Source organism: Sebastes fasciatus, chromosome 13, assembly GCF_043250625.1.
Source record: "Sebastes fasciatus isolate fSebFas1 chromosome 13, fSebFas1.pri, whole genome shotgun sequence".
NCBI lineage: Eukaryota > Metazoa > Chordata > Actinopteri > Perciformes > Sebastidae > Sebastes > Sebastes fasciatus.
Window position 1 is genome coordinate 17,241,116 of NC_133807.1, and position 19,618 is coordinate 17,260,733.

The 19,618-nt window shown below is 43.1% G+C and overlaps 1 protein-coding gene across 17 annotated transcripts in view; it reads left to right on the top strand.

Moving 5' to 3' along the window:
• The window catches only part of LOC141780577 (RNA binding protein fox-1 homolog 3-like), a 466,511-nt gene that overhangs the window by 397,027 nt on the left and 49,866 nt on the right, over positions 1–19,618 (top strand). The gene's annotated exons all lie outside the window — the stretch shown is intronic.

Here is a 19,618-nt window from a genome sequence, read left to right on the forward strand (position 1 = left end):
AGTGCAAGTTTAGATCATGATGCGCTTATTGACTTTCTTTCTCCTCCCGTCTTTGAAGCTTGTCTCCGAATAATGGGGAATAAAGAGAAATGTCAGAATGACCAGAAAACGATATTATACTCCATCCTCCTGCTCTTATCTAATTAAATTCATTCCTGATGTTATCTCAGCGCAGACGGATCATAACTCCTTCAATGTTGACGGATACTTAACTGTCACAAAGTAATTATAAAATAAAGTTATTCCCCCCCAAAAAAAATGACGAATTAAAGTTTTGCTAAAACAGTCAAGAGTAGAAGTTAATATGTAACACGAGGTTCCTGAATGAGATCAGATATAATCCTTCTGCTCTTTCCCTCCATCGTTGGATAAACAGAGACAATCTCCAAGCTCTCTTTATTTATATCCTTAAGACCAAACCCAAACCTTGACTGTATATTTTTCTTTTGAAGATCCCTTCCACGGATTAAGGTGCTCCTAATTGACTCAGTTTTTCCCCGTCCAGTCCAAGTTTGAAAAGTAAAGTGTGGGTTGCGAGGATTTTTCTGGCATTAAGTCGTCATGGAAGGGGCACGCCGGCCCGGTGTATTTACTGCCGGCGCTCGCGTTTATCCGACCTGATGCCTCTAATACAGGTATTAATCTCCACAATGCGTTCTCCCTCCAATATGGGTCGTGTCATCTCTGGTTAGTGGAGTCTCCTGATGAAATTGTCCAAAACTCCACCGATCAATCAGCCTTGCCGAGGGATTGATTTTCTTTCATCTTTCTCGTCTTCTCTTTCTCTTCCTGCCCCTCTCGATGCCGAGGCCTCTGATGTTTCTCAATGTAAGACGAATGTCGCGCAGAGGGTAAAAGAATGGTATGCTTTGACCCACACCTACAAAAACATCTTTTTTTTTTTTTTCTTTCTCTCCCACCGTTTCAAATCCTTTCTTCTCTTCAGACTTTGGTAAACGAAGCACCTCTCTCATCTAGATGCACCCACTCGATCTACATTAGCTCTCGCTGGTGAAAAAAACATTCATCCAAACGGCAGCAAAAGTCCTTTCATTTCTTCTCTTTCTCTGGCTAAAATATGCATTGTAGGAGCAGTGAAAAGGCTACAAGGCAGGCAGGCAGGTCTGCCCCCGATTTCTCTCTTCGGCTTGGGACGGCACAGCACGGCAGATCAACACCCCCCACACACACACACCACCCCCCACCCCCATTTATATGGGCCTCACGACTTTCCCCATAATGAAATATTCACAGGTCACTGGTTCCCTGAGAAATGATGGGGGTCAGTCAATTGCTTTTCAGCGAGTAATTTTCTCCCCCTTCAGACGGCCCTGCTTGTCGTGTTGACAGTCATTAGCGCAGGAGGAAGGCTGGATCGAAGCGCAAGTGTGACACTTGTCAGACAGTAGCAGTCTTTAGCTCCTCTGCCTCTCTTTTATTTCCCGCCACCTTTTCTTCTTCATTTTTTATCTCGCTTTTTACGCTCCTTTTTTTTTTTTGTGCACCCCGCTGCTTGTCGGCTGGATAAATCATGCAACTGCATTTTTTTTTTTTTTTTTTTCATATTACTTCCAGCCTCTATTTTTCCTTTCTTTTTTTGTCATGCTGGTTAATTCCATACAGAGAATTTCCTTCATGTTACTATGTAGAAATTAGCCGCCTACTGCTCTTCTAAGTGCCCCTTTTTTGTGTAATGATTCACTTTGAAACAAGGCCATCAAAAGCCAATCAAAAGAGACACTTCAGATTTGGTGATTGGTGATTAGACCTCTGGAAATCCCAGGGAAAGTTTAGCCAAGGCTCTTTTTTCTTTATGACTCGGCCTGACCTTTAAAGATATTACCGTTTGACATGATGAATGGTGCACAGAGGAGACAGAGACTTTTCCTATTAACCAGCAGCAGTGGAGGGAGATCACTTTCTTTCCTTAATCCCCCCCCCACCCCGCCACCACCACCACCACCACCTCCCTGTCCTTAAAGGGGGAAACGGAGAAAGAGAGTCACGTCAAGCGGTGACATAGTGTTAAAAATGATGCGGGGGGCTTTTGAGTGGGGGTCTTCGCATGGTAAAGGCACCACAGATGGCTAGCCTGACCCCGAGGAAAACTCCAATTAGCTTACAGTAATGGCTGAGCCCGGCGCCGTGTGTCCACAGGCAGCCACAGCGCCGACCCTTAGGCCTCACGTTCCCTCTATCTGCCGCGGTGTGATGGAAAGCTGCAGAGCAACCATGGCAATCTGTTTCCATTGTGTCAGCTGCCACATAGCAGCACTGTATTCACACACACACACAGAGACACACATGCATGTCTGTGTACTCAGGTTACACCAATACATGCAGCTGATTTTGGCCTTTAAATAACCACTTGGTGTCACCAGGCAGACTCGTCTGATATGATGCAGGCTTGTTGTATTTGGAACAAAACTTATTAATAAGGGCCCAGATTATTAACTCTTGCCGAGGAGGGTTTTTGGTCCAATTTGGTGGTTGCTCTGGTTGTTAGCCAGCAGGATAAAGTATCCCAAAAACCAGTGAAATTTGGTGAAAGTTAGGACAAACTTAAGTGATTAGTTGTTGGTGTGGATACAGGATTTGTAAATGATTTCTCAACTTTGCAAAAACAAAATCACTATTTGCTCATGAACTACACTTATTTGGATTGCAAGCAAGTGGCAAATGTATCATATAATTGTCTGTCACTGTGTGTATTTTGAACCAGATGCAGATTGACAAACACATTTAGAGGATTGTGCAGTCTTGGCGAGGTATGAATGCTTTTCAGAGGTGCTTGTGATTGGACGAAAGCTTGTGTTTCATATTGAATTAAATAAGTGCCCTCATCATTAATGGATACTTGACAAGAGTGGCCCTTCTACGGCTGCAGGTTGTAACTAGCAGTATACAAACAGCACTGCAACATTAGTGTTTTAGTATTGCCATCTGGTAATGTGGTGTCATTTTCTTTTTTTTATTTCTACATGTGACTGTAAACATCCATGCTAAAAGCCTGAAACACAGTTATAATAATAATAATAATAATAAATAATAATGAAATATGATTATAAAACAAAGTATTTAGATTAAATTAGTGGGATTAGTCACTTTGCTGTAAAAAGCTCCAATCCTTCCTGAACAGATTCTATTATTCTTCACTGGTTTCATCTCTTTCACTGTCTTAAAAAACATTTAATAATCCTGTCACACCAAGTGTTATAGACTGACACATGCACATAGATGCAAACATGCAGACCAACTCATGCACAACAATATATTAGGGCTGTAAGAAAATATTGATATACATAAGTATTGTGACATTATGTTTTGTCATACTGTATGGATTCTCTAAAACACGGTATCGATTTTGAATTAATCTCTAAAAAATCTGGCTTTCAGAGGTTGTAGCGGGCTCAATTTTAAAGCTAGAGTGAAGGTACTGACATCACATGAAACTAGAAAACATAAGGCACCAACTATGTCATACTTGCTTGTCGCAAAAAAGGCTAAATAACGCTCCAAAGTTACGCTAAATTTTGGCAAGGAAAAACAGGCATGGCCATTTTCAAAGGGGTCCGTTGACCTCTGACCTCAAGATAAGTGAATGAAAATGGGTTCTACGGATACCCACAAGTCTCCCCTTTACAGACATGCCCAGTTTATGATGATCACATACAGTTTTGGGCAAAAAATGGTGTATTTCAAAAATACAACATCTTGGTCACTCTCACTTCATTTTCTTCTCTTGAGTTGCATGTCATGTAATTTCACTTCCCTATCTTGCATGCTGCTACAGAATTCACACAAGCTCTTTTTGTGTCTTTGACAGCATTATTTCCTTTTGCAACCGGCTCATTTTCAGATTTTCTTACAAGTCTCAAATCCTTCATTAGGTGCCTGAATAAGAAAGAATGCAGCAGCCTCTTTTTCCATAATGTAAATCAATGTTTGTAATCCCCGTAGTCTTTGGAACAAATTCCTCACACTCGGTCCTCAACTGTAGTAATTTCCCTCAGAATAAAAAAACATGACAACTTTATTTATATATTTGTTTGGTTGCTTGTTTATTCATTCATTACTTTTTCCTCTTTTAATTCAACGAGTGTTTGCTGAGTATGCAACCTCCTTTCTCAGGCATCGCCCTGCAGAGCCCTCACACAGCATGTTAACTCTCAGTCTCAGTTTTCTGCTGATGGCAACCGAGCAGCTCAGTTAGGGGATAAGTGCTTTGCTGAAGGGCACGTAGGTTGGAGATGGTAACTTAGAGGAACGTTAATTTACCTGCCAACACTTCACGCTTGCAGCCAGTGTGAGGAATTATGTTCGGCAGAAGAAATTCCAGGTTTCTGCTACCGCTGATAACAAATGTATCCCTCTCAGTGAATACTAGATTTTATACAGTTAATGAAATGTATTGGAATGAGGTGTAATACGAAGCATATATCAATTCAAATTGTGTATTCATCATAATAATATAGATCCTAAATTAAAGGATTAGGCTGGTGTTATTTTACATTTCCTTTATCGTCTACAAATTCCATGAAAAGACCAAAGCCATAAATGTGTTAGCTCATCTAGTACGTTCCTACCCTGTCTGTGGCACTAAGCCCAGAAGACATTCATCTTTAAAGACGGCGCACAAATATATAGTTTAATTTTTTTAAAAGGTTCAGTAATTTCCTAAAACAGCTGGCTACTGTTAAGCAGACGCTACTCAAACAGGAGGAAATGGAGTATTTGTTGGGGACTATTTTCAGCGGTGGATTAATCTACATGTGATTATTTGTGGTAGCAGGACAGTGTATGTGGGATTGAGTCAAAATAAACAGCAGAGTGTGTGTTTATGGTGATGAAAGAACATGTCTTACTTGTTAGTACGATCAATTCATTGTTGGTTTTGGTCTTTTCATCGGATTTGCTAACTATAAGAGAGATATACAATATTAGCCTTATCCTTTAAAGGTACTGTGTGTAGCATCTATTGGTGTGGTTGCAGATTGCAACCAACTGAATACCCCTCCGCTCACTCCTCCCTTTCTAAGACTGCGGTAACGTGAGCCACTAAGTGCAAAACTGTGGTAACACAGTTCACCTCGCTCAGAGGCCATCCATACCATAATAACACTACTTTAGGTTCAACACATTCTCACTCTCAACTCGTCAAATACCGCCGCTTTGTCAGTGCCCCTCGGCATCGGAAACTGAAGCACGGGGTACCCCTCTTGCATCACTTTTGGACGGACCAGGGACGGCGTGTCAATATACAGTTGTTACGCACATAGTGTCCTTTCAAAATAAACTTCCGTTTTCACAGGAAGTTAGGTTTAGGCAACAAAACTACTTAGTTAGGGTTAGGAAACGGTCGTGGTTGACATTAACTTCACTGACTACCAACTCACATGACTCACAGGATTGATGATACCAACGAGTCACATGAATAACGACTGACTTAACAAAATAAGTCAACGTTAGTTTAGTTTCCCACGGGACACGGACAGCGATCTCCTAGTTGAACATCTTGTGTTTGTTTGATACCGTCACTGCTTGCCTTTTTGCGTCAGTTTCTGATGCTGAGGGGCGCTGCCCGATCTGTGGTATTTGACGGTTTAGGAGTTAGAGCGGGAGCAACCGAAGTCAAACGGTGGCTGGCGGTACCACGGTTTTGCACTCTTTGGCTCACGTTACCGCAGTTTCACAAGCGTGTCAGGGAACTACGGTGGCCTTAACAATGTAAAAATGTGAAAAGCTCTCTCTGTAGCCAGAGTTTGGTTTGTCCGTTCTGGGTTACTGTAGAAACATGGCAGAGCAACATGGTGAACTCTGTGAGAAGGCCCTGCTCCCTATGTAGATATGAAGACACAACAATTCTTATTTTCAGGTGATTATACATTAATGAAAACATAGTTATCAATATTATATTCCATTTCTGCTATAATAGAGCCCCCGAAATGTTACACACTGGACCTTTAACAGTAGCAATGCTACTTGTTATTACAGGCTCCTCCTTACTCTGCGTTTAGTCTTGAGCATATTGAATACAGAGACAGGCTGCCCTACGGTTCACATCAAAATGCCACTCTCCTCATAATGTGCCGTGCAGTTTGGCCTCCGTGTCTGTTCGGTGGGAAAGAGAGCAGCTGGAAGCTCCGTTATTGAGAACTTTTTACTTAAAAACAAGTGGTGATTAATTAGGAAAGATGGCTCTCTGCTTCTGCCTGTCTACTTCTGTATCCCTCCTCTTTTTTTTCTCTCTCCGCCGAGGGGGCAGATGTTTATAAAGAGTAGATATTGCCATGCAGCAAAAGCCAAATATACAGCCTCGATCAGAGAGCGGAGCTGTTTCAAAGATGGTTTGATCTTGTTTAGATTTTGATAAACATGACCAGAATGTGAGCAGTCGTTCAAATTACAGTAGATCCGCGTGTGTGTGTGTGCATGCTGATTATTTTACATGTAAACATGGGAACCTGCTGTGTATCACTATTACTGCTTGTGTCAACATGTAAACATTGCACAGCATCAATCTTGCACTCGGCACAAGTGGACAGAGCTATTACGTTAAAAGCCCATTTGCCCGACATATTCTTACCAAAGATGGCCTCCCGCGGTGGGAGGAGTCTCATCCAGCGAGTATTGATAGGCTCATTGATTGATCGGCGGTCCCCTGGTGATTTATCGATTCATCTCGGTTCCAAATGAGCTACGAGTGCTTTCCTGCCCAGAGGAAAACAACCACGCTCTCACACAAGCCCTGTAATGAGAATTCACAGACTTATTTCGAGCCGCCGTTGCGTTCCCCCTTCGAATCTGATCTTTTTTTGGGGTGGAGAGATGCGCTATTTGAAAATGAAAATTGTTGCATGGTTGTTGTGCTGTGAGATTTAGAGAAAGATTCACTCAGGCAAAGCACTTTACCCCATCACTGTACAAAGTCAATCTCCTCCTCCCGAGGTTTTAAGAAGAGTTTCGGGGCGTCCTTAGGTAGTTAAAAGTGCATCGACTGTGGATGGGCTAGTGGGATGTGTAGATTAATGCAGTGGAAAGCCATCCCTCAAAGTGCTTAGAATAATTAGAGTCAGGCTTCCAACAGAATGGGCATGTCACTGGAGGAAATTGTATTTTTATTTACTGTGTCGGGTCTCCCTTGGCCTCCCTCTCGCTCTGTCTCTGCCTCTCTCCATTTGTATGGCGGCGCAGCTCGCTATTCAGCAGCCGTGTGTTTCTCAAAGTGTCTTAAAGGTGCTGTCAGCGCGCCGTGATGCATCTCCTGGATTTGTATCTCTGCGCGTTTCCACGTGTGGGCGCACACCATTTGTATTCAGGAGCGGATACAAGTTCTGTGTGCATATTCACCTATGTATCAGAGCCCCGCAACTATGTATGTAAATCTGCAGCATTAGCATGTGTTTGAACTCTTAAATGTGCATATATGCGAGGGCGTGTGTTTTTCTTTATGGTGCAGTGGTGGAAAGTAACAGTGCATTTACACAAGTACTGGGCGTAGAGGTGCAATTCTAACTGGTACTATACTTGAGTATTTCCATGTTATGCTACTTTATGCTTCTAATATACTACATTTCAACCTACTTTTACTCCACTACAGTTTATTTGACAGCTGCAGTTACTGAAATAATTGGGTCAGAAATAATTCACTTACTTCATCTTAGTTCAAATTTACTATTTACTACACGCTGTACAGGGGATTCTATGTACAGGAGAAGTATTTTCAACTATGTTTGTAATTCATTTAGATCTCTTTTTACTTTGATTCAAAGCTGTTGGACTAAAAAACATCAGGGATGATTATGTTTTTACAGGCAGCGTATAGTGTGCCAGATGTTCTCACTAAATGACCATTGATTGTACACTATTTTAACAATACATAGTTGGATTCATTCAAATACAGAATTTGAAGAAAACAGTACAAGATGTTGAACACACTATATAGGGCTGCATGATTTTGAAAAGTACCTAATTTTGATTATTTTGACTGATATTAGGATATACTTTTGCAATATTAGAGGGAATGATCATTTTTACATAATTATTCTCATTTTCATTGAAAAATATATTTTAAATCATCATGGTGTGATTTTTGCGAGGATCTGCAATAAACAAAGACGTTTTCTTAAGTCTGTAGAATATGATGTGTAGGCTAGGGCATCTCTGCAGCACGAAGATATTTAATTTAAAATTGTATTTTGACACACATTTCACCTTTAATAAATATTTTGCTTGCTTTGATTTGAAAATTGGAATATTGCAATTTCGATAAACTGTTGATTAACTGTGCAGCCCTAGAACTATACAATAAACAGTCATTTCAGACGCAACCTAAGATATTCGATATAAACATAATCATCATCAGCATATAAAATGTGATGTGTTTTTATAGATTTAACCACCCAGTAATGCCTCAGTAATAGAAATCAAATAATAGAAAACTCAAACGGACCACTTTTCCTAAAAATAAGTACTTTAAAAGTGTCTAGTAATATCTACATCAGTCATTCCCGAAGACTGGGTTGCAGTAGATTTTATAAGTCGCCAAATAATTTTGCAGAATTTCTGCCATTGTCTTTTTTATCTGCAGTACACCTTTGAGCCACATGAGGGAGCCTGAATGTTCGTATTGTTCTGACGATTGTAGCCTACTTATAACATTCAATCTAATATGAAAGGCTACTGCACATTCTGTTTGTTTAGCTGATGAGAGGAAACAAAAACGAGAGCCTTTTTTAACTTTGGTCTCATTTATAAAGTATTTAACAAGTGTATATGTTTTCAATAACATGCATAAAACAAAGTTGTGATTTAGTAAATGTTTACCTATTCAAGATAGTTTAAGGTGATGCTGAAATGGCGGTATAAATGGTCAGGAACGTATTGCGATTAATAGATAAGGCCTATTCTAAATTGTGTCGTGATGGTTCGTCTTTTTCAAAAAGTCGGCCCCCAAAAAAAAAGTTTGGGAAATACCGATCTAGATGATACTAGTAGTTTTTTTTTTACATTGTTTTATTGCCTCCATAAAGGATCTGAATGCTTTTTCCATCACAGTGTGTGTGTGTGTGTGTGTGTGTGTGTGTGTGTGGCTGCATGTTGGCGTGCACAACAAAGTGTGAAGGCATTTCCCATCTCAGTGCAGTGGACGCTGGTGGACAGCGAGGCGGGCCATTGATAAATTGATCACAGTGAAATTGTGGAGTAGTGAGACATGCTCTAAATCCCTCCCCCATCGCTACACATCCCACACACACACACACACACACAAGGCTCTGGCATCAATTATTGTGGATTGCGTGGTTGACAGAGTGTAAACCAGGTGCCAGCCCTCAATCCAATTAAAGAGATTTAATTGGAGAAAATAAATGGAGTGTGTCCACAAAGTGCTGGCCTACCCACATTTTTTTTTTCTTTTACCTTTTTGAAAAGTAAGGTTTTTGTTTATGAAAGAACGATTGAATCTAATAAAAGCCTCAAGGCTGTTGCTTTGCTCCACAGGTCAGTAATGCAAACAATCCAATTTCTCCCGTCTGAGAGCCGTACTGGCATGTAGAAATGGGATTATTATCTCAAATGGGCCCAGCAGGTGTTTCCGTGATACAGTGTAATTTTGCGTGGTCCAGACTTAAATTCCCAAAGACGCTTTAAAAAAGCAACATCTAGCAAATAAGTTGGAAAATGTGCCACTCCGGCCCATTAGCGTTATCGCCGAGCATCAGGCCCTCATAACGGGGCTGTTTCCTGAACTGACTTCCTGTGCGTCTGCAGTTGTCAGCCATCACAGTTTGAGGAGTTCGTGGGAGCTAAAGAGAGGCGTCTGAAGCGGTCAGGTAGCGCTCACGGTGGTCCCGACTTTTCCACACCCAGCTCTTTTCTATCCAAATTTGTCCCCGGGGATAAGAGAGTGTGGCTCATCCCCGTCGCCATATCCCCCCCTCCTCCACTCCTCACAAGGGACAGACATGCATAATTCAGGATTGTTATCCGTCTGCTGCTAACCTCCTTCTTCCCCATACACACACACACATGCACACAGATCTGCAATGAAACAGTCTGACTGCACATCAATGATTCACCAGACAGCACCCCCTCCCCACCCCCCAGCCCACCCCCCCTCCTCTCCACTCCGTTGAGGGAATCATATGGAGCCGACAGGGACTCCACAAGCATGCAACTTCCTATAATTGGAATGAAAAAAAGGGTGAGTGGGGGAAATGCTGTATCAGGGATCTGGCGAGAGCAGCATAGGTGTTCAAACAGTCATTCAGCAGTGTCAACCAGCAGATGGGCGACTGGGTTGCGTACGCTGGCCCACTCGTTAGCCACCGGGAGAGGAATCGGGGGGAGAAGGAAGTGAGAGGCGACGCGGCGCCAAGGGTTTTTTAAAGAGGGAAAAACACTTCAGAGTTTGGATTCATCTCTGTGAAGAAGACAGATTTTTAACTGTCTGAAATGCAGCAGCACCAGGACTGGAGACGGTTGCCTTAAAAAAAAAAAATCCCTCCCAGCTTCCTGCTGCGAGCATCTCTGTTTCCCCCAGGTTGCCCCTGCCTCTTTATCCTCTAAGCTCTCACCACACTCACCTTTTTCTTTTCTTAAACATCACAGGAACAAATCAGCAGACAAGCGATTGTACAAGTTTTCTCAAGCTTTCAAGAATTACCACCATTTCATCATGGATAATCACAGTTAATAACCCTTCTCATTAAGGAGACGAGAATCACGGGTCATTAATATTGTTAATATCTTCTCCCTCTCCTTCTCTTCTATCTCTCTTATTCACCCTCTCTGCGTGCCGGAGGGAGCGGAAACAAAAGGATGACTGAAAAAGAGCTTAGCGCGACAGTGATTAACCGATAGGGGTAGATGGACTGTGATGAATCAAAGTTATCTCTCAAATCTTAATAACTGGAATTAGCCCCTGATTAGATGAGCTTTGGCTACAGCAGGGGGTAGTCGGCATTTTCACTTCAAAGAATCCCGCACATGTGAACCTGTTCCTCCTTCCGCAGACAAAAAAAAAAGAAGAGGCAAATAGGCCAATGGAATAAATTACAAAGCGGGTCATAAGAGAGCAGAGACTGAAGAAAGGTAGAGATAACACAAACAACAATGTTACACCTGTTCTTCCTCCCAGAATCTGCTCATTGTGGCGCCTCATTCTCCGTTTATCTGCCGTTTTTCCTCTTTCTCCAACACGATCGGGGTCCAGTGGGAGGTGTCAGCGTCTCCGTGACAGGGTCATAATGAGAGTGGCACTCTCCTTCATTTGCATATGTTTGCCATTGTCACAGCGGTCAAGGAATGTCATGTTGAGATTCCTGCATGCTTAAGTAATGGCATTTTGTCCCCACGAGGAACTCTGGCCCCCGTATCATAATCCCAGCATGCAAAAAAAGGGAAAAAAAGACTGAATTAACATGACAATCAGCTGATTCTAAAACAAATGTTGCCATTTTTATCCCCCCAGCAGCATTTTTCTAAAGACTCATCTGCAGTCAGGAGAAGCGGTTCGCTGGCATGACGGCGCTGTGGAATTGATTTACGGGGTTTATATGACCAGAATGACAGAACAACCCACTGTTCGTTATCAGTTTTCATTTCATCCAGGTCTTTATCTTAGTGATCAATAGCAATCTCAAAGAAGTCGTTCAAGTTTGGAGGATTTTTTTTTAATAGAATATATGTCAATATCACTTTGTTCAGATAACTTTAGAAGAACAAAAAACAAGAGAAGAAAAGTAGATGAAAAAGTTCTTTGGCGGGTTTCTGATGGGGTCAAAGCAGCACCGCGTCTGTTCTCTCGCTAATAAATGAGTCTAAACACCAAACTGGATGCATCCCACAAGTTAATCCAAATTTTGACACCCAGTCTGGAGTAATTAGTCCCAGATGTAAATATCTGTTATGCAACAAAAGCGGCAACAGCACTGAAACAGACAATTATCTCCTCTTATGGCGTTGGCAAAATGCTATGAGTCTAACCATGTGTAACTGATGGCTTTTTCACAGGGCCTCTAGGCTTATTTGGATGTGTTGTTGCTTTATTTATTTATTTATTTATCTGCGTTTTTTTTACCATGCAGAGCCTGAGCCCCGCAGACGGAGAGCCGTGTGGCTGAGACAGACAGGTTCATTACATGTCACCGGAGTTCAAAGTGATCCTCTGTCTACTCTGTTTATTAAGTGGCGCTCCCGTGCGTCTCTGAGGTATAGTAACACTCGCAGACGCGGCGCTAAGAGCAGTCCCATCTCAGCGCGGGGGGCTCCGCGTTGCAAGGCGCCTCCGCTGCAACGTAATGAAGAAATCAGCAAGGGATTGAGGGAAAATTAACTCTCTTTCTAATACCTCCATGCGAGGGCCGCGGAGCAAATAAGTGCTCCCAATAACGAGGAAAAATCACGTTAGAGGGGGATGAAACATATGTGACATGTGAAAACGATTAAGCCTCTCGGAAAAGGAGCGGCGGAAACATGCTCAAAATCTAAATTGACTCGGACGCGGGGCGCGAAGACACCCGAGTGTTTATTTCTCCGTGAATTGATTTTTGCCACAAATGAGGTGGAAAAATGGAAAGACGGGAGTTTGCGAAAAGGGAGGAAATGTGAGACAAAACAATAACCCTCTCCCCAGCCTATTTGAAATCATAAACCTACTGTGGTGGTGTTGAGGAAGACCGGGTTTTTTTTTGTGGAGGTGGGGGTGTGTTGTGGATCTGCATCAAATTGGGCTGCTTCTCCAACATCTCCCCGCTCTCTCTCCCTCTCTCTCCCGACATGCTGCTGTAATTGGTTGACTGGGGGGAGGGGAATAGCCGCTGCACCAAATATGTGCCTCATCATGAGAAACTCAGCTGAAGGTGTTTTGTTTTTGTTGTTGTTGTTTACCTCTTCGGAGTTGCTCTCTTTTTTTGGCTCACCTTGGATTCACTGTGTGGCATGTGGTTGTAATTAACACATGCTGCAGCCTCTGGTGAGTGTTAACAGAGAGACTTGGAGTATGATCATGTGGCTCGCCTAATTAAAATGGACCCGACTAGACAGCCTTTATTTATGCGCCTTCAAGACAAAATGAATGCCAGTTGCCTGTGGAAATCATCTCCGGCCTGTCTGTGTGCGGGGCACAATTAACCGAGCATCAGCAGCAGAGCCGGGGACAACAAGAGGCTTTCATGCAGCTGGCTGAAAACCACTCAGTGTTTCGTTTGTGTTGCATCAACTGATTGCCGTACGCCGGCCTCCGCTCAGCTGCAACACCCCTCTCGCTATAAACTCTGCTCGGCTTGTGCTGTGACGGCCCTGCGGGATTTGTCACAAGTTCGCCACCATCACTGTCAGGAGGTCATTAAAACCGAATGAGCATTGTTCTAGAGAGAGGGGGGAACGCTCGTCGCGTGATGCCGCGGATGACACGGGGAACAATCTCCGTGCACTGAAAAGCTTAAGATCCACTTAGAAAATGTTATGTCATCTGTAATCTGACAAAGCGAGAAGCTTGTGTACATTCCTCCATGAAGGAATGAGACAGCGAAAGCCTTATGTTAAGTCAACATTTAACTATTCATGCTGTTTGGATTATGCAAAGACACTGCAGAGCTGTTCATAAATCTGTTTGAATTGCTTAGTGTATAGAATCCAGACTATTAGTGTCGTACAGTAGGGACCATGCAAAGCAGGAAGGCCTTCCGCGCTGAAAAATGATCCGAGCTGCGGTGTGACGGAGCTGAAGCCATAAAGCTGCCCACTCCATCACGCCACAGACCGCTGAGATTGATCAGCCCGCTCCCATTTGAGTGATTTCCCTCCGGATTCAATGCAACGCAATTAGTCGCCTGCTGTATTTTGCGTTTGCGTTGCTCTTTGACCCTCCGCCGCACCTATGAGTCAGTGCAGCACTCTGCCGATATGAGTTCCTCCTAACAGCTCCTGTATTTGCACAGCCCGTCTCCTCTTGGCCTCTCAACGCCGTCCCTCCCAGCGCTGCTAAAGAGGATCACGGATCGCTGGCGAGCGGCCAAGAAGTACCTGCTGAGATGGAATATAGCCTTGACCGTGTACACTGGGGCTAGCACCGGTGGAAGTCTCTGTCTCTCTCTCTCTCTCTCTCTCAATACTGTACGCTGGGAGTTTCTCTCTCAGACTGCCAGCCTCAGCAGTGGGCATCGCCACAAGGCCTTTCCTGACCTCTTTGGCTCCTGATGCTGACTGTAAAAACAAAAGAAGTCCAAAAGTGATCTCCTTAAGTAAGGGTGTCCAATCCAATTTTACACGAGGAGAGTGCTTAAGATTAGAGGTAGTGTTTTTTATTGTGCTCTTCAGTAATAGGAGTAGAAAGGGTGAAAGGAGAGATGGAGGGAAGGAGGGAAAGAGGAATGGAAAAGGATGGCAGATCGATAAAGGCCGCTCTCTCTGGTCGCCTTTATTCTCCGTCGGCATGTCCGTGGAGACGAGGTTTAGGCGGCTCATGGCGGCAGGCCATGTAAGGGGGGCATTAAAGCGCCGCAAAGGGACCTGCTCTTTCCCCATAAACGGGCCTGCAGGTAGAGAAACACTCACCAGGATCCCAATATAAAACTCATAGCCATAATGAACAGCAATCTCTTCTAGTGGAATGAGATGGGCTGTGTACCTGACTGGTTTGTCATGGAAGGCTTTTCATTAGCCGCCTTGGATTATCTTGACGACGGCGAGTCAGCCTTAGCGAAAAGGGCACGTGGTCGCACTGGGACGAGCGCAACTCCCCCGATTCGCACGTGCCTTTTTTCTCCTCCCAGTTCATATCCAGTCGAATAACTCGTTTGTCACATACATCAGAGGAAGGCGAAGATCACACGAGAGCCAGCGTTACTTTGTGTTTCACTAATGAGGCCTGTACTCTCCGCCTCCTTGCTTTTGCCTTGCTGCTTTTTGAAACAGCGACGACGTGGTGCTACAACGCTTAATCGTTTTTTTCTTTCTCCGATACTGCGCTCGGGGCTGTTATCCTGTTTGTGTGTCACTTGGCTCAGTCTCAGTCCTTTGCACTTGACACAGATACACTGGCCCGTGCGCCCTGTGAGCGTAACCATTCAGATTCTGACTGACCCGAGCGCCACGAGGGAACATTCGGAGGCAGATGATGATTTAACAAGTTTAGTAGAACATGTCATGACAAAATGCAGAACTGAGAAAGAAGAAACTGCGTCCAGTTCTGCTAGCGAGGAAAGTAAACTACATCACAGATTTCCCTAAACCAAAGAGCTGTCAAATAAATCGCTGCAGATCGAGCAAACAAGAGGCTGAAAGCAGGAGCTCTCTTACAACTTGCTCATCAGAAAATAGCAGACGGAAGAAAACACCCAACAAAATGTGATTTTCAATTCATGACCTGACAAGAATCCACAGAAAACGAGCTAAGCTGATCAATTGCCGCAGTCCAAGTCTACATTTTCACACAGTGAGATTGATTACATGCACACTAGGGTCCTGCGTTTTAGTCTAGTCCCGGTTTAATCATATCTGGGATATGATATTAACCAGCGTATCCTCATGCATCGGTTCGTACGACATCTTATGAGAGGTTGTCCCTCATTTGTTCTGGTTTCACACAGGACAGAAACATCCGTCTCCTGGGTGAATGTCCGGTGTTCACAAATCATGATTACGTGGATTACATCCGAATTGATTTTATGGGATATATACGAATCACCGTGCATTGCTTTTCGTAGGTATATCTACAAAGAGCGTATGAGAACAGCTTACATTAACACAGAACACAAAGGATTTTGGTCTTCCAGCTCTGTGTATACATGATTCCAACATTTTCCAGGATTTTGACTGTCTGCATTGTGTCTCTGACGCCTACACACCTTAGCCACTCTGTCATTTTTGTTCTAACTCAAGTCAAAAGAGGGTAAATGTGGTCTCTGGCTACCTGGGACACTGTTGCACTTACCACTCTGCTGGATTTGACTGCAATATCTAACCACTAGTTATGGAAGACTAGAGTAAATTTATCTTCAGCTTTTCACCTTAATTTTAGCATCTTAGATCATCAAATTCAGATTTATTGATCAAGTAGTATCGTAGGTTGAATTGATAACACACCTGTGCACACAGCAGACAGTGATTCGGAACCCAAAATAGCACCGTGTTGGTGGGGACATGTTGCTTCAGGTACCAGTGAGGAGATGACATATGGTCCATTCCAATTGAATTGGTACATCCATGAGTATGAAGGCGTATCAGGCGCCAAAACACGGCACAGCTGTTTTGAATACTATGAAAGAGATTTTTACAACATACTGCGACAATCACAATTGATCACAATCGTGAGGCTTACATTAGAAAAACACAGTTCACATCACAAACAAATCTACCAGCGATGCATGCTTGCTTTTGGGGCTGCCCCCTCTTCGTCAATTAGCCGACGACTCTGCCATTTTTCTCTTAGTCGCTTGAGAGCTTGATATGTCGTTTTTATGTTTTTGTCATGCTGAATAACTTCTTTCCAAGAAACGTATAGGCACATCTCTGGTAAACACAAGATTTAAAGTGGTGCTTTTGTGTTTAGTCGTCAAAATTGAACGAGTGTTAGTCAACTGAGAATTTCTTTGTTCAAGGACAGCCCTAGTTGCATGCAAAAGCAGCGCGTTGCAGGACAACTGTGCAAAGTGTTGAGGTATAAGTTGAGACAGGTTAAACCTTGTTGCAGCATGACCCTGCGTTGTGTTGCCGTAGGCCTCTGCGTCGTGGCCTCTACTCCTAATGAGGAGTCCGTGGTGCCACAGTATACCCGGATTAAATCAGAATAGCCCAGCTGGTATAATGAGATTCCTCAAAACGGGGATGAATCCCGAATTCTGAAACCAGGATTTGATGTTTATATGATTTTTTTCCTGATCATAACCTGAGTATTAGTGTAAACACATTCCTCAGCAAATCCTTACAAACACCAATCAGGCCCGTGGGCAGCGGTCTTGACAGTGACTAACTAAAAGACATAACTGGAGCTTTGATCTCCTTAATGACATGAGCCGCGTTTGATGTACAGTCGAGGCAGCAGCAGCACCTCCGTGTTTTTCCAGCCTGCTGAGCTTTTCTGTCTCTGCTGGACTGCTGAGCACCGATGTGTTGATGGGTTTGCTCCGGCTGGTTATAAAAGGAGAACACGGAGATCTGGTGCTACACTTCCAGCCGTCATACCAGGAGGTGCATCTTTTTTTAGGTAACCAACCCCATTCTCCCCCTTTTTTAAAAAAATGGGCGCTTAGAAGTTGAAAATTGCCAACATCAAGAGCTTCCTTGAATTAGGATGCCCCGCAATGCAAGTGTGTTATATAATGCCATGACTGGAGGGAGAGGGAAAGTAGAGCACAGGGGTAGAGATTAAAAAAAGTTTCTGCATAAAAAGAGAGGGGGGGAGGAAGAGATGAGCATGAAAGGGAAAAGGGGGAGGAGGGATTGAGGGAGAGACAGAGGGGATAGAAATACAGTGTAATGAAAAAGAGAAGGGGGGATTAGGTCAGGCAGGAGCGAGGGTCCACTCCTGCAGCGAGAGCAGCCTTGAGGCCCCGGAAGGCTGCAGGAAGCTGGTCAATCCCTCCCCTCTCTCAAGGCTTTCTCTCTTTTTTCATTTAGATAATGGAGCATTTCCTTAATTGGCAGAGCACAGTTTCGGCCGAGGTTTGTTTGCCAACGCGTCAAAGTAGAATTATTTCCACTACATTTACAGCATAGTGTTGCTCAGCTCTCTCATTAAAAACCAGCCTCCTCCTGCCCAGATAGATCTTTCTGTGGAAGTCTGCAGAAAGAGGCCAAACACCACGGCAGCAAAAAAAAAAAGAGGGAATATAACACATTTATCTCCTATCTCACCATCCCCAGCCATCTTGTAAAGGAAGAGACAGAAACTTCTCTATCTGTTTACTGTTATTGTTTTTCTCCAATCATAAACCCTTACTTCTGGCTGCTATTTTGTGCCTTTTCCGCCTTCTCTCTTATCGAAAGAGTTATGCATTGAGCTCGCATGATCTGTATCTTTAAATTTGATTGAGGGAATTTGCAGGGGGTGTTATTGGATTCCAGTGTTATTGTCTCACCTTTTCCCTCTGTGTTTTTAATGTCGGGATGGATACCCGCTCCGGCAGCACTGATCTCACTGTTCTGCTCATTAGTCTGGATTCGCAGAGCCTAGTGCTTCGCAACAATAAGACATGCACTTCTGTAGTCCAGCTATTACTGAGTTTAACAATGTGCACCAGCCAGAAAAGTCCATTATTTCTGCAGCTCATCATCTCAAGCATCCACACGAGACAAAGGGTCTGTGGAACTGCTTCATTGCAAAGGGCCATCTATCACTTAAGTCAGGAGCAGAGACTAAAAAACATATGTGGTGCAGATACCACATACTGCTGGAAGCATATGGAAGAATGAGAGTTGTACTTGTAAGACTACGGCTTGGTTTGAGACTCTTTTGAAACGCTTTCACAAGACATAGTCCGTTTCAGGGTGAAATTTATATTTTGGTTTGTTTTCTAATTAGTCTGGTTCGGTTCCACAGTGCAAACATTAAAGGGGACCAAATTAAAAAATTTAAAAATTACTGAAGGGCGTGTACGAAGGAGCAAATTTATTTTTTTGTCTTGAGAGTGTAGTTGTCTTTGCGTTCACAACGTTAAATTTCACTTTCAAATGTAGTTATTTTTAAGCCAAAACACAATTTTCCCCTAAACTTAAGTAATTGGTTTTGTTCCCTAAACCTAAAGAAGCTGTTTTGTTTGTGTTCAAAACGTAACGTTTCATTCAGTTTTACAACGTGTTAGAACGTGTTGCGTTTAAGTTTCTCCATCACTTTTAATGTAGTAGGTGTAGCAGGCCCCTACTGAACCACATCTATGAGGCTTATAGCGTCTGATAACGCACATTTAATGAGCTGATAACAGTCGAATCGGGTGTCCAGTTTATCTCGAATTGCTTTATAAACGTCACTATATTTGTGGACTTTATTTAGCTTATTCTTATGTTCTCTTCGGCCCAGATGTCAACGAAACATTGGACTTCTGCAGAACTCCAAATCAGTCCTCTCTCACTCATGTCGTATACCTGTGTCCATCTCAACAAATGCCTGTGCAGGCAGCCTGCGTTTTGGTTCAAGTCCTGCAATTGGGTCAGATTAATTTCTCACTGCAATTGAACCGCAAGCGGTCCGAGACCACCTCTTGTTATTGGTCTGAGATATTGGTCCACACCAGAGTGAGATTACTGCGTTCACAATGCCCAAGCGAACCACACCAGACATCTATTAAAACGGACTAGATGTTGACTTGTGAAAGCAGCGATAGGGTACCAGCAGAAAGGTTTCTCTAATGAATTTTTTAATCAAAGGGCACTTGTCATCTAATCTTGAATCAAATTCTTGGTTTAGCATTCTTGTTAACTTATTATTTTACAGTATTGGAAACTTCCTGATGTTTTTAGACATAATGTTATGTTGCCATGGTTCTTGTACGGCAAACTGAAAATTAAACCTTTTCAAAGAGGTATTAAAAAAAAAAACATCCGACAAGTATCCTCATTTTGAGACCGAAATATTCCGAGTAATACCCAGAGAAACAAAGGCAGGGCTGGTGAGCGG